Below are 13,011 nucleotides of genomic sequence, written 5' to 3'. Positions count from 1 at the left end.
GGAGTCCATGAGTTGTCTGGTTGGAATGCAAATCAAAGGTAATGTTAACCAATGTGGTTTACACATAAGAAAGAGGAGTGTGATAACAATGGTTTGATAGAGAGAAGATTTGCATGGCTTGCCGTACTTCCTCTGGAGGGAGAGGGCAAAGAAGAAGCATTCTGAAAGATGGAGGGGCAGCAGCCATGGCAGCAAAAGACCAGTTGCAAGAGGCCACCATGGTTGGCAGTGGTGTGGAGGATCAACCACACACTAGGGCTCCTATTCAAGGACCATGGGCAGCTCCTTTGCCTTCCCTACATGGTGGTGCTACTAGTAGGTATAGCAGATATATCACAAGAGAGGTAGAACCATTCTCATATCAGCCCCGAAGAGAGCATCCCTGCCCTTTGAAGTAAGTGGTGAAGTTAGGAAAGCAATAGAAGTAGGAGAAACGATAATGCCTGCAACATCAAGGTCTGTTTTGGTTGATCCCAAGAGGCCTATCTAGGGACCTGGTCGAACCAAACCTAGAGGCAACTATTGACATGGGAAATCTGCAACTAGCTCTTGGGTCGTATTCCAGAAGTGCCTCCTCTAAAGAAGAATTGGCCATGGCTTTGCTAAAGAATCCATAGCTCTCCAGAAGAACTATGACCAATTGTATGACCGGTTAATCACCATGATGATGTCCTACAAAGAACAGAAGCGGAGAGCGCCAAGAAAGGTAGGGACGGGATTCTCACTCACATCAAGGAACTCAAGGCAAGGCTTGCTTGGAAGAAGCAATTCATACCCTATATTTTTTCTTCCAGAAATCAATCCCCGAAATTCATCTCCTAGAAGGCACCTTTCATCTTCCACCTTCCAGATCTGTTCTTCCGCATCCAGGGCCTGGATGTGCTTGCCACTAGATTCAAAACCCTGGGCACTAAGGTTGCCAAACCACAGTCACTAGCCAAGCCTCTGCTAGTTGTGATCACAACTCCCCCAGGAGTGTTAGATGCTAAGGAGCATCTAACATGGCGCCCATCTCTAGGTAATTTCCATCCACAAAAAAGCTAAGGAGCACCTAAAATTCCATAAGGCTACAAATTTTTTGGGTTTGAGTTCTCAGATTGGGAATTCGACCCATCGGGCATGCCAAGTATTGGCCGTAGGCCAGCTTGTACTGCAGGTGCCAGAGCCAACAGCAGCCACCCTACCATAGAGCCACATATCAGCACCGCCAATTGACAAGACTAGCTGAATGTTAGCAAGATCACTTTATTACAAGAACTATGCTTCTTTAACACCCAGTCGGCACACCTTATCACCAGGGGAATCAAAGTACCAATGGATACTGCAAGCAAGCAGTATAAAAGGATGGATCTTGAACTTTGCAAGACTGGTTGTCGATTGTATCATATTTGCAAGACTGGTTGTCGATTGTATCATATTTTCACTTTGAAATAAAGCAAAAATGTTCTTTTGTTTCTCTTTCTATATATGCATCTTTGTGATTATGTCTCTGTATATTCATTTCCATTCATATATTATATTTAGTAGGGTTATCCGTTAAGTCATCACTCGCGGTGTCTTTGTACCCCTTTCATTAGGCGATCACCATAGCATGTGGAGTGTGTCTGTATTGTGTTGGGTTTGTATCCTCTTGGTGTATGCTGCACGCATAACTAGAGACTACAGGTTGCTCAGGGAGGATAAGCAATTAATTCCCGACGACAACGTGAATGTGTGTGTGTGAGTGAGTGAGTGTGTGTGTGTGTGTGTGTGTGTGTGTGAGAGAGAGAGAGAGAGAGAGAGAGAGAGAGAGAGAGAGTTTTTATATGTGTGAGAGAGTGTGTGTTTGTGTGTGAATGATAATGAGCGAGAGAATTTCTATGTGTTAGAGAGTATGTGTGGGGGGAGAGAGTGTGTTTGCATTAGTGCATGTGCCGGTGTGTACACGTGTGTGTGTGTGTGTGTGTGTGTGTGAGAGAGAGAGAGAGAGAGAGAGAGAGAGAGAGAGAGAGAGATGAGTGCAAGGAGGGGGAGGGTGAAAAGAGAGAGATAGAGAATAAAAGTAGGTTTAATCAAATATAAATATCAATATAAATTAAATAAAAAATAAATGTGTTTATGTGTATACATGCGTTACATATGTATATATATATGTGTATATACATATACATATACATGTGCATGCGTGTGTAATATATATATCTATATATATACTATCTATTATGCACAAGTTTTTGGGAGGGGAGGGGACACGTGGAATTTGGAAGAGGGATAAGTGTTGGGGTAGGGTAAAGAGAGAAGGGGGTGTGATGGCGGAGGGGATGAGCCACGTGTTGGGGCAGAGGAGAGATATATATATATATATATAGAGAGAGAGAGAGAGAGAGAGAGAGAGAGAGAGAGAGAGAGAGAGAGAGAGAGAGAGAGAGAGAGAGAGAGAGAGAGAGTTTCTATGTGTGTGTGTGAGAGTGCATGTGTGTGAGAGCGGGTTATGTCTACGTACGTGACAAAGACATAAAGAGAATACATGTGAGAGAGACACACACATATATACATCTATATTAGAGAGTCACACCTAGACACATGCACACACATGTACACATGCACACATGCATACACACATGCACACATGCATATGCAAACACACATGCACACATGCATATGCAAACACACACACACACACCACATATAAAAGCACACATGCACACACTCACATACGCTTGCATATATATACATATGGATAGATGCATACACATGCACACACTTACATATGCATACACATGTATGCACATATGCATACAAGAAAAAACTTTATGCCACAGCAATGTGCATGTCACCTACTTTTATGGCTTAATTATAAGCATGCATTTAGAATTATAATCAACCTTTCTGAAGACTAGCATGATGTTTTAGGGGACGTTGCAATTATCTTGAACAACAAAAAATCTTCTCAACATAGGAGAATGAGTACTGACATTCACATATTATTCTTATACATTTATCTAAAGACTATCTTCATTTTTCATATAGAAGGGATTTAACACATGATATATCATACATGAGAAGTGGAAAAAGGACTTATTTTTAATGTCTGATTCTTCAAGAGAATGCATGCCCCACCTATTGTAAGCTTTAATTCTTGAATACACATTTATTTAAAGACTATGTTCATTTGTCTTATAGAAGGGATTTGACACATGATACATCATACATGAGAAGTGGTAAAAGGAATTATTTTTAATGTCTGATTCTTCAAGAGAATGCATGCCACCTATTACGTGCTTTAATTATTGAATTTACAGTGTAACCTTCACACTTTACTAATCAATTATTACATATTGGCATTAAAAAATATGTGAGATAAAAAAGATAACATGTGTTGAAGTAACTAACATATCAGAGGAGGGCACTAGTCATAAGGTACATTGACATGCATTGACATTTTGCTCATCATACAAAATATGCCTTTTTGGGTTTAGTGTGGGCTGCAATATCATTGTGGAGACAACCACAATGATTTGGAGGGTATTGTAGCCAAGGGAATGTGTGTATGACTCTCTTGGGGGTTTGGCAAAGTGGGTGGCTATTCTTTGATTTGAATTGAAGGGGTTATGACCATTGTACATGGACTTGGGGATACATCTATAGACTCTTCCCATTACTTTGAAGGTGGTGTCGGCACATGAGTCAAGGTGGAAGCCACTCCTCTCCACTCCATGTTGGATTTGATATAAGATGCTGTGTTTATAGAGGCATGTGGCATGGGTTTCCTTGACCTTGGAACCCAAATATAGGGGTTCCTCAATTTATAAAATCCCCCTTGAGCTTCTAGTAGCTTTGTTGGGATTCATCAAAGTTTTGCATGTTTTTGGATGGCATTGGGTGTTGGGGATGTTTCTTGACTCTCTTTAGCTTAGCAGTTTGGGGTGCAGATGGTGTAGTTTTTGGGACCCAAATAGAAGGTTTTCCCTCATAGAAGACTTGAACTTCTAATACCTTGATAGAGATCCAATAGGGCTTGAATTTAGGTAGGCTTCCAGCCAAATGGTGGGAGTAGCAAGGGTACTCTTGGGTACTCTTGGGTACTCACTTCTAGTGACCTCCTCAAAGTTCCTTTGGGGTTGACGTTTGGGGGATGGCCTTCGTCTCTATCGATAAGGTTTTAGATCTCAATAATGGTTTGATAGGTGTGGTCAATTTATTGAGATAGCATATGTGTTGAGTGTTAGGGGTTACCTGAGGTGATAGTGTGTAATTAGATGAAAAAGCTTAGGGTATTAGGGTTCTCATCTACTACCAAAGGCTATCAAGGGTATGGTAACCATTCTATGGGATGCTTGAGTGTCAGGGTTTGCTTTCACTAATAACTAACTATGTAATCAGGGTGTAATCCATCTCCTTATAAGGATGTACTTGCAAGGGGCCGAGGGGGGTAGGTGGGACACATAAAACTTGCAAGACACAGGTTTAGTTTCAATAAAACTATGTGCCAAAATAGTTGATGGTTATCGATTGGAAATTGTGGTGAGGGTAGAATCAAGGCAAGTAGGTTCCACCGTTGTTTCAGTTTTAGCTACATCTTGAAGATCTACTACATGCATAGGAAATTAGGTTCCACAATTATCTTAGTTTCAAGTACATATACTGAAGATCAACTACATGTATAGAGATCTGTACACTTGGGGGCCTATTGCCTCTTTAGTTTTTTCTTTATTGTCACATGCATTGCCTCAAGGTGTGCCCTCCATTTTTTTTTATCTGCCTCTAGTTTCCTCTCCTCATTCTTGTGGTTTTGATAGAGTATGTCCTAGGTGAGAGGTTCATAGTAGCATAGCTTGCTACCATTGAAAAATCCTTCCGTATCCACTATATCTATCTTTACTACACCTTGGGGAGCAAATTCTATGACTAGATGGTAGGGATCATGGCCTCTATACACAAGTTTTGGTTGGTTTTGTTGATGCTATGCACATGAGTACCACATGTCCCCTACCTTCATGAATTTGTCTTTTAATTGGTCGTCAAACCAGTGTTGTGCGATAGTTTTTTTCACCCCATTAATCTGTAAGCGGATATCCCAATCTTTTCTCACTTAGTTTCTCTAAGATAATTGACTTCTCTTTCCCCTGAGATTGTGTCGCGTAATTTGGAGGCTTGGAACCAAGTGTTCCATTGGCATGACTATGTCACCAGGCTTGAATGCAAGCTATAAAGGTATATTGTTAACAACCACCTTGTGGTAGGTGGTGCAGTAGGCCCATAGAGCAAAGTGGAACTTATGCTTCAAGTCACTTTTGGATGCCTCTATCATCTTGGTGAGATGGTACACAAAAGTCTTGTTTGTGTGCTTCAGCTTGGCCATCCACTTGTCAAATTTCTATGCACGACACAGAATTCCTTGAGGAAGAACTCCACCACTTCATTTATAAACATGTACTATGATCGCTCACTATTTCTAATGGGGGGCCACCAAAAATCAGTTATTTATCACATTTTCATTGTAGAGGAACTTGGAGGTAGATCTCATATCAATTTTCTATGTAGGTTTGGCCTCACCCCGATTGGTGTAGTCTATGTGGCAACTATATTGAAGAGTGACTATGATAAAAAGCAATTAGAGTGACTAGGTTCCCTTAGTGAGATGGGCTAGTGGGACCCCCAAAGTCTAACCTCCATGTTTCAAACAGTTATTTTGAAACTACAAGGGTTAAGGGCATATGATTCTTATCTTGGATCATAGAAAACCTTTGGCATTCATCACAGCATTTAACAAATTGAGCTGCATCTCTAAAGATTGTAGGCCACCATAGTTCAGCCTGGAGAGACTTGCTTCTTCCACTTTGAGTGCACACAAAGGTCATCAAATAAAATATCTCTAGGATCTTCCAAGGATTTCCTTGAAGGTTATACAAATCAAGCGTTGGAAGGTGGAGGGGCAATTGGTCAAGCCAAATCGTATGATGCGATAAGCATAGGTTTCCCGCTTTGTAGGCTGTCTTGCATTGATAAGCGATCACATCACTTAGTTGTAACCTGAGAAGGATAGGTTTCTCACTCTGTAGGCTATCTTGTATTGATGAGAAATCACATCATTTTGTTGCAACCTACAAAGCCATCAAAGAAGCTATAAGCTTTGATGACCTACTCCAACATGAGGTCAGTGTATGGCATGGGGTAATAATCACAAGGTGTGGGGTAGCAATAACCCTTTTGAGGTTAATACACACTTTAAGCTTTCCGTTCTTTAATAACGATTACTATCACTGACAACCACTTGATGTGTTTAAGCTCATACACATATGAGCTTGCCTAGCTCTTCTTTGACCAACTGTAAATACTTGGAGTTCATGTGATAGGCTCTTTGTTTTGATGGTTTTGCACCTTCATAGAGAGGGATGGTGTGTTTCAAAATATTTTTGTTCATGTTAGTGTACTTTCATTCAAAAACATCTTCAAATTCTTTGAGCAAGGCTACTGATTCTCCTTCTTGCTTTTTAGGGGTGAGATCTTTGGCACAATAAATAATGGTTCAAGTTCTTCACTAGTTCCAATGAGAGTTATTTCTTTGACCTCGGTGGGGCTATCATAAAATAAGGATGACGCTCTCCCCATTGTTTGGGCTTCTTTGAGCCTTCTACTACCACTCTCTCTCTTTGGCACAATAAATAATGGTTTAGGTTCTTCACTAGTTCCAATGAGAGTTATTTCTTTGACCTCGGTGGGGCTATCATAAAATAAGGATGACGCTCTCCCCATTGTTTGGGCTTCTTTGAGCCTTCTACCACTCTCTCTCCGAATGTTGTAGAAATTAAAGTAATCAGGCACTTACCTCATATCCTTCCTCTTGAGGATCGAAGAGATCTTTGAGTTTGGTTTCCTTCTTTGTCTAGCTGTGTGGATTTCTCCTTCTGGCTAGGTGACCGTGGGCAATGCGGAGGTTTCTCCTTTCATAAAGGATTCATCACTAGTGGTGGATGAATCATTAGCTACCCTAGTTCAAAGTCACTGTTAGCTTTCAGAAGAGAAGCTACACTAAGCATGAACATGGAGGTTATTTCTATCTGGTCCAATCTTACAAGCCTTGTTCTAAGCTTACGTGGAAGAGTGTCCATGTTTGTAAAGATATGAATCTATTCGTCTGAGTCATCAAGCTTTAGAAGAGGCTAATAGTCTTGGTTCTCATCTTCAGTATCCACCCAACAACACATTTACACATGTTGAATGACCAAAGCAGTTTAGACACTTATGTGTCACTCGTTGGGCAAGAATGCCTCAACCCATGGGGGGGTGAGTCTTCCCTATTTTCAAGTCTATTTTCAAGGATTGGTTAACTTTGCATTTGTAAATATGATTGGTTCTCCCACTAGTGAACAAACCTTGCATCCCTCATATAAAGCCTTCCAAGAACCATATTGTACGATTCTCATCTTAAGAAATCCATCACCACGAGAATGGTGGAAACTTAGCCCGAAGGTCTTAGTTTTGGCATCTTGCAGGATGCCTAATGATTAAGCTATGTTCCCATCAGTAAATAATAAACCTGACCATGATGAGGTTAGTGCCAACTATGAGTGGTGGGCTTGCCAACAATCTTTGGTGATTATGTTGACACTAACACCAATATCCAAGCATGTCGTTTATTTATAAATGACAAGTAGTACACAACATTCATTTCATTACTTTCAAAGTAATATTCCAATAGGTAACACGACATTCATCTCATCACTTTCAAAGTAGTTTCCTAAGTTATTCATTGATTTCCTAAGTTATTCATTGATTGTGGTAGTACACGTGCCTACAAACATATATATCTAAAATCCAATCTCCCTCATGTGAAAGGAGGATTATAATGATGTACATCATTAACAATTGTAGCTTTTCATAAGCGTTTACTAAACCGTGAAATCTGTTGAAATATACAAGTGAATAGGGTGTGTGCGGGAACAAGCCCTTAGCAAGAGGCTGTAAAAGAGAATCTGTAAATGTGAGAGAACCTATGAAAAGGTGAGAAGTATCTACTGGGAGAGAATAAAGGGTAGCATGAGGAGATTTAGGAGGTGTGGAGATATTCTGGGAGAGGTGGAGAGAATCAAGCAAAAGAGGTGGAGTGACTCAAGGAGAAATCACTGGGATTGGATGCTTGGATGTAAACTCTATAAATTGAGGCATTGGCCTAATGAGAATTTGCTAGTTTTTGATTATCCATGCCTACATTAAGCTATCAATTAATTGCTCACTAACCACTAATCTCTTTTCTAATGATGTTGATTCTAGTATTTGATCCACCATAGCTCATCACATTGCTGCAAATTTAACATGGTTTTAGAGCCTAGCCTAGAATCCATCAATCTTATGAGCCCATTATCTTGCTAATCACTTAGTTAATTAGGATTAGTAGATAATTAAGATTTTTACCTCTTTTTCAACAAGCTCTCTGCACCCCCAGCTAGTGGAGGAGCTCTCTCTCCCTTCATACATAAAATTGGCCCAAACCACTTTAGCCACACATAGCCACAAGCCTTGTGCTTCAGCCTATCAAGACAAACAAGCAAACCGCCAACGCAAGCAGCAAAATTTTGCATTTTTTCCAGCACCTCTTTTTCTGAAGAAAATGGAGATCTTGTCTTCCACAGATGCAATGGGTCTCATTCCTCTTAGCCCTAGGGGTTTTCAAGGGTGCTCTACAAGCTAGTGAAGACATATTTTGATTTGATCAAGTTTATAGTGAGATCCAAGCTCTTCATCAAATCTATAGGTGACTTTGGTAAAACAGAGATTAAGCATTCAATGTTTGGTCAAATCTTGTGTTTCTAGGCTTAATCCTCTACTAGACTAATTGCTATTGATGGCCTTGAAAGGATTTGAGCTCATTTGAACTCTAAGGCCTCAAATTTGGACTCCCCGCATACTCTGTTTTTTGCACACAAAACAGAGGATTAATTTGCTAATCATTGTATAGTGATTAATCAACACTAATCACTATATTTTGGTGCAATTGAGGGTTCAAATTAACCATTAGGTATCTAATACAGATCCCTATAACTTTAGATTGCAATTCGGAGATGATTTGACACTCCAACCATTCCGTACAGATTTGTTACCCTTGATTTAATGTAATTTCTGGTAAAATTATACTGATAAGTCTATTGTAATCATCACCTAAACACCAGATTGAGTTGTAAAAGGGTAGACACTACCCTTGAATCTTGAAATTGGATCAAAAGGTAAGACCCTCTTCACACAGCATAAGAGAGCCAAATTTAATGGGGAGCAGTTTTACACATGGCAAACAAAAACCATGTATCTGCTCATGAGGAAAAATTTGTGGGGGCGACAGCAAATCACATTAGGGCTACCAAGGTTCCAATAGAGGAAGTGGTAGATGCCCAAGTGGAAACATGGCGGTTTGTGGCACAAGAAAGCGGAATCCTTTTATAACAATGCTGCAATTTTCTTTTTTACTGTGGACGAATTCCATTCTTCTACAGGATTACAAATTAGTTACATGATTTATTAGATGGTAATCTTTGATGGTCCCAGAGGATTCTATGAGGTCCTATTCTCATCCAAAGAAGTTTGAGATTTGGTTATGTAAAAAGTCTCATTATTTCTAAATGGACAGTTGGTGCATGTTGTACCTTGGCGCCCTATGGCAGAGCATAGAGATATGTTGCGCCAAGCATGCCCTATTTGGGTGGAGGTTGTAAACTTTCCATCAGCTACCATTGGCCATGCGCACTATTGGGGAGGTGTTGGTGGAGCCTAAAATGTCATCCAAGAATAAAAACATGGTTTGCATGTTGTGGGATATTGAAAATCCCGACCTCGATAATTGAGGTTATGCGTGGACGGATTTGACCCTTTGTATTTCGAATTAAAGTGGGGATCGTTTGCAGGCCATTTGTTAACCACATATTGGTTAACACATTCCTACAACAACTATGTCCACACACATATGTAATGGGCGTCGGCACTATATATTGTACATCCCGTCATTTGATGAGGGAAATGCCCTAAACATGCTCCCAAGCATTGAGCTTTGAAGGACAGACAAGAGGATCTTGGTCAGTTGGCCAAACCATAGAGAAAAACCTTGTAACTATGTTTTGGGCACCCTGGGTCACTTACTCCTTGGCGGCCTAATGGGAAAAGGCTTAGAACTATAAAAGCTAATTTCTCTTGTTTGTAACTCATTCTCCCATTTGTGCAATAGAAGTGGAGTGTTCTCTCTCTCCCTCTCTCTTGCAACTCTAATCTAGCATGTGTGGTGTGCTTAGCGTTTGGGAGTGGTGCTAATCACTTGTTCCCTATTGCGCTCTCTCTCTATATTCTTGAGTGATTAGGATCCCAACGCGATCCTCTTCCATGGAGATCCCACATGATCTTCGCTAGAGACCTTACATTACTTATAGGATTAGCGCAACCGCCTTGGTGTGGCAATGAGTGCAGGAGGATGGCGGTGACAAGCGGCTATGGTGGAGCTCTTGAGCTATGCTCGAGCTCGGTGGATAGGTAACTTTCCATGACACGTTAGGGTAGGGTTTCCTTAACATCTTTGGCATCGCTCTACCGACGGGGAGGAGCACCAATTCACTACTTGTCTATGCCGTTTTTGATTCAAATCCGATGGAGCCTCCATAGCCCCCAGTGCCAGGTAAGCTCTTTGGCATGTGGTTTTTTCATTAATTAATGTATTTTGATGTTTTGCATGGTTTTTATTGAGGTTTTTGTTGTGATTCATGTTTAGCTTTGTGTTTAGAGTAGGATTACTACTTGTTTGAGTGAAAAAACTTGAGATTTGGGTTATTAGGGAGCCTAATCAAGAGGGTTTTTGCTTAAACCTAGACCATTTTTATGTATTTTTAGCTTAATCTTGTTTTTTTTGCTTAATTCCTTTGCATAGGTAGGCTAGCATTCTTAAATAGAACCCTAATCTATTAAAAAAAAACCTTTAAAAAATCATAAACTATCTCTTAATTTTTATTAATTATCGCTAATCTAATGGTTAGTGTGATTAATGGACTTAAAGAGAGAAAAAAACCAAAAAATCAAGCCTAATTACTTGTGATTAGACTAATTGAAGTGGCTTTAGTGTTCTAAACACTTACCTTGACCCAAATCTATGTTTAGTCCATCCCCATTAGGCCTTAATTAGCAAGAATTAGCATTAATTTTATCTCTTTTGCCTAATTTTTTCTCTTTTGAGTGGATTAATTAGATATCTAATTAGTGATATTATTTAGGAATAATCAAATCTTTGGATTAGACCAAACATTGCTAATCCACCTTGTAAGATTCCTCCCTCCAGCTTTTGAGGTGTAAAGGTTTAAGAACCTCCCCTTCTGTTCTTGTAATTATTTTCCTCTCTGAAATAAAAGAAAGATCTTGTTTTACCCTGTTTTGGCCTAGAGAGAGAAAACGTCTAGAGAGAGATAATCCAAAATTGAGATATTTTTGGATATAAAAATCTTCTTAGTGTCTAAAATGGTTTCCCATGAAACAGAAATTCAAAAAGAACTTTCCAATGTGCATTTGGAATTAATTGAAAATGTATATAAAGGACCTTAGCCTAAGGGTCAAGATTTTCTGAAAATTTTAGATTATGGTCCAATTAAGGTTCAATTAAGGTTATGAATCCTCATTCTTTTGTATTCTCATCTGTGAACTATACCATGCTATTACATTAAAATAATGATATTTTCTATTATCCCTTAAAAATCCCCTACTTTTGGAGAGAGTGGAGCTTCTCTCTCTCTTCAACCATCCTTGGAGATTTCCTCTCAACACACTAACCAATTGATTGGTTGGGGGCTTCTTCTAAGATAGCGAAGCAAGCAAAATCAAGAGGTAAGGTGTAATTTCATGGTTTTTCTCTACTATTCTCAATGTTTTCACTTCTCAACCCCTCTCAAGCTTGAGAAGGTTCTAAATTAAGTGTTTATAATGCAAATCAAGCTTTTCTTAAGAGTTGTAATGAATAATTAAGAAAAGTTTACATTTATGCTTAATTTAGGATGCTTTTTTATGTTTATCTCTCTCCCCAAAAGAATGGTCCTTCCTATGACCAATTCTCTATTCAAATGATGCTTCTCATTGATAAATTCTCAATTCACAAATCAAACTCTAGGCTTGTGAAGCTAGAGGTTAAGAAAGTGGCTTTTTATACTTTTATGCTTCTAAAATTATGATAATCTTATGATTTAAATCTATAAATTGGATTTAAGTTTAGAAGATAGTTATACTATCATAATTATATTACTAAGTTTATTCTTTTCAAAAATATTAAAAATTATCAGTAATAGCAGCGGAGCTATGGCAAAATTTTTAAGAAATTAATACATAATTCATTCTTATGCATAACATGAAAAGAGGACTTCCTACCATATTCTAGGATTGGTCATCCTATGCTAAAAGAATGATTTTCATCACATTCAATGGAAAACTAATTTTTAAGGTTTATGCATAATTAAATAATTAAGAAAAGAGAAAATTATGGTAATTTTATTTAAATGATAAAAGAGGAATTCCCATGACATTTGAAATTCAATCATTCAAATGGAAAAAGTGAAATTCTTAGTATATTGAATTAATGTATATTTTTATTAAAGAAAAGAGGAATTTTAGATAAATTTATTTGATGATAAAAGAGAAAATCCCATGACATTTAGAATTCAATCAATTAAATGTCAAAAGAGGAATTCCCATGATATTTGAGATCCAAGAAATTAAATGAAAAAAAGAGGAATTTTTAGCATAATTCAAATTATGAGTATTTATCAAAAGTGGAATTTTGAGCATTATTGGGAAATATGGGTAGAATTGATTTTTGTAAATCCCATGAATCTTTTACTCAAAAAGAAGAATATTGAATATATTTCACTTGAGAAAATTAAGAAAGAATGTGAAAATATCCGTTGAGAAAAAGAACCTTTACCTAGGCCAAGCAATTGGCAAAAATATTAGAAAAGTCCCATTGGTATAAAAAATAGAAAATGTTACTAAATGTGAAATGAATGTGGAAGCACTTCAGGC

This window comes from Cibotium barometz, chromosome 32, assembly GCF_041138505.1.
Source record: "Cibotium barometz isolate CiBa-2024 chromosome 32, ASM4113850v1, whole genome shotgun sequence".
Classification (NCBI taxonomy): domain Eukaryota; kingdom Viridiplantae; phylum Streptophyta; class Polypodiopsida; order Cyatheales; family Cibotiaceae; genus Cibotium; species Cibotium barometz.
Note: the sequence above shows the minus strand (reverse complement) of the source record.